Genomic DNA, 3,067 nt, shown 5'->3' with positions numbered 1-3,067 from the left:
GGTTCCCGGAATCATAAAAGGTATTGGGTATCCTTTCTGGGTACTCATATGAATTCGATGGAGATACTCTGGTTATTTTACTTGCGTTTATCCTGGTATGCACAATCTTTTAACCCCAACTCTGCATCAGGCTTATGGGCAACATATTTTGCTCACGTCTTCGTAGTGGGTTCCAACTCTAGATCACAATTAGAACCCCATAAAAACAAAGGAAGAGAAAAACTCAAATTAAATGGCTAGTTAGTGCATATAATTTTAATTAGGTACTTCATATTTTGAGCATTAGTAACCGACAGTCAAATGATAACATCCTTTTTTCCTTTTTCTTATTCTTTTAAGAAAAAGTATTTAAAAAAAAAATTAATGTGAATAAAAAAAATCTTATTCAAATGAAATTTGATATTACAAAATGCTAATTATTACTAAATATGATACGTAACCTTATCTCTAGTCCACACTTATTATTTTTTAAAAAGGGCTCCGCGAAGCTGCAGTTATAACTAAGTGGGGCATGCTTATGCCATTTTCCACAAATATATTGTTTAGTTTACATTAGATGTCTGCTTTGAATGTGTCAAGTACAGCATGTTAGAATATGAGATATGTAAGCAATGTTTCCACAAATATATTGCATGCTTAAGTACATATTAGCCTTAAATATATGTTTTGGATATGTAAGCATGTTTGAATATTTTCGGTTTATATGGTTTTCGATTTTGATTCAATTTAGGTCATATTAGGTTTTGGATAAATTCAAGACAGGTCAAATTGGGTTTACCTTACCGTAAATGTCAGAGCATTTCGAATTTTAAATTACTTTAAATATTTAGGTTAAGGTAAATACCGAGTAACTTTGCTTTGAGTTATTTCAAGTTAATTAGGTTATCACAATTCAAGTCAATTCAAATTCATATCAAAGTATTTTACTATATTATTGGGTTATAGTCTGTTACCATTTCAGATGGATTGAGTGGGGTTCCTCGAATCATGTCAGATTTTGCCAGCTACAATCACTTAATTAAAAGAAAAAAGAGTTGAAGTAGAATAAGTGAACATGAGATTATTTAGAATGAAGGAAGTAGTTAGGTACAACAAAAATAAATTTAAAAACATTCAAATCCAACCTCTACAATCCCCTTAATAATGTACATAATTTTTGAATTTATCATTTAATTTTTAGGTAATTTCGTCAATTGAATTGATATCATTAAATTTGAATCCCAATATCAAAGTCAGTCAAGGACTTTATTAATGGTATAAATGTTAATATGGGAATAGGATACGAAATATGAGATTGTAATCCTTTAAAAGTTAGAAATTAAAATGCCGAAGAGGGATTTCATTTGCACAATGCTTTCAAATTCCAAAATGTATTAATAAAATTACCTTGTTTTGTAAAAAGGAATTTGGAATTGTTAAAATTCTTGAAATTAGGTAAGGGATTCTAAAGGCCAAAAATAACTTGTTTCGAATCACACTTCAAAAGTCATATATATATATATATATATATATATATATATATATATATATAAAACACTTGCTAATTGTATTTATAAGGGAACACTACAAAAGGTTAAAATTTGAAATCCAATTTGTAAGTTTCAAGTTCAAATTTTAAGATTGGTGTGTGAAACTTATAGAATAAAATAGGATTATTTTTAATTGTGTAATCTAAAATCATTTGTACTAAAAAAACGAACTTCTAATAGTCAAAATGCCATTCTAAAAAGGAATTATCCAAGCAATACAATTATAAATACCACTGATGCATTTTTAAATAATTTCATTTTAAAAATATTTAAAGTTCTTTGTCCAATTAAACAAGCTGTAAGTGTATGCAGCAAACAAAGCAAATGATTGGCATGTTAATGTCATTGTCAATTTCTTGCGTTTGACGAAAAAAAAAAAAACATGAAAGGGTGTACAGCTCAAATTTTATTTCTTTGAATTAATCGTCATCTATGTATATATATGCAAAACATAAAACTGACGAACAATGTAAAAATATTGTGATAGGCGGCCATAATAACTGATATGTACATCATATAAACCAAACAAAAAGCTAATCTTAATTAAATCATCAGGAAATTGACTTTGAAAGTTTCTGAGTGTAGATTCAATTAACACTAGATTCGGCTGAATTTTATCGGATAATATTCTAATTTTTTTATTATCTTTTTTTTAAAAAAATATGTTTGTTATCAAAAGACAAGAGTGCAAACTAAAGACCATAATGAAATGATTTCCACACTGTTCTTTTAATATTTTATTCATCTTTACTAATAATGTGTAAAAAAATTATAAAACGATAAATTTAGAAAATATAATAGAACTTTGTGATAAAAGATTTTAATTTGTTGATTCCCGTTATAGAATATTGAATTTTTATTTTTTCAAGAGTGTAATCCACAGGCGAGCTTTGTCAATACTATACGGATTTTCCAATAAAAATAAAGACATAATATTGTACATACTATTCTCCCTAAACTCAATGAAGCATCATACTTTTGTTTAAGCTGTCGATGTTCATTAGACAAGTTCCAAGTTTTTTAATCATTATATATCCTCTTGGTATAAATAATTTTCCGATATTCGTTTCCCCATCTGAATCGCGGGAATGAGTCCTGCAAAATCCCCACCATCTTCAAACAATAGTGGTACGCCTTTCAACTTTCCTCATTCAATCAATAATGGTTTTGTTTATATATGATTCTAAGTTCTGTTATGCTATTTGTTTTACAGACCGGCCGGTCTACTTAGAATGGCGTGTGTCCAAATATATCGGTAAGTTCCCTATCATGCTGAGTTCGTTTTTGGCAAATCAAATTCAGCCTTTAAGACATTATATAGTTCTTACTGTTTTGTTATGCTTTAGGGCTCTTTATTGCATCAAACATTTATATCAGTTCTTTGGACACAGGAATTGGCTTTGTAAGTGGAGTGATCTTTGCATTTGCCATCATTTTTGGCTACAAAACTATAATACTGGTGTCCCAAACGATTAACAGGAAAATGAAGAAAGATTCAAACGTTGAGGCTTATATCAAAAAATATGGATCACTCGCTC

General features: G+C 28.9%; 1 protein-coding gene across 2 annotated transcripts in view; it reads right to left on the bottom strand.

Moving 5' to 3' along the window:
* LOC110422416 (LEAF RUST 10 DISEASE-RESISTANCE LOCUS RECEPTOR-LIKE PROTEIN KINASE-like 1.2) overlaps positions 1-3,067 on the bottom strand; it is a 12,129-nt gene that overhangs the window by 7,554 nt on the left and 1,508 nt on the right. The window lies entirely within an intron of this gene.

The sequence above is a fragment of the Theobroma umbraticum genome, unplaced genomic scaffold (assembly GCF_002168275.2).
Source record: "Theobroma umbraticum cultivar Fairchild unplaced genomic scaffold, ASM216827v3 scaffold_146.0, whole genome shotgun sequence".
In the NCBI taxonomy this organism is placed as follows: domain Eukaryota; kingdom Viridiplantae; phylum Streptophyta; class Magnoliopsida; order Malvales; family Malvaceae; genus Theobroma; species Theobroma umbraticum.
Note: the sequence above shows the minus strand (reverse complement) of the source record. Positions and strands in the feature narration are given on the sequence as shown.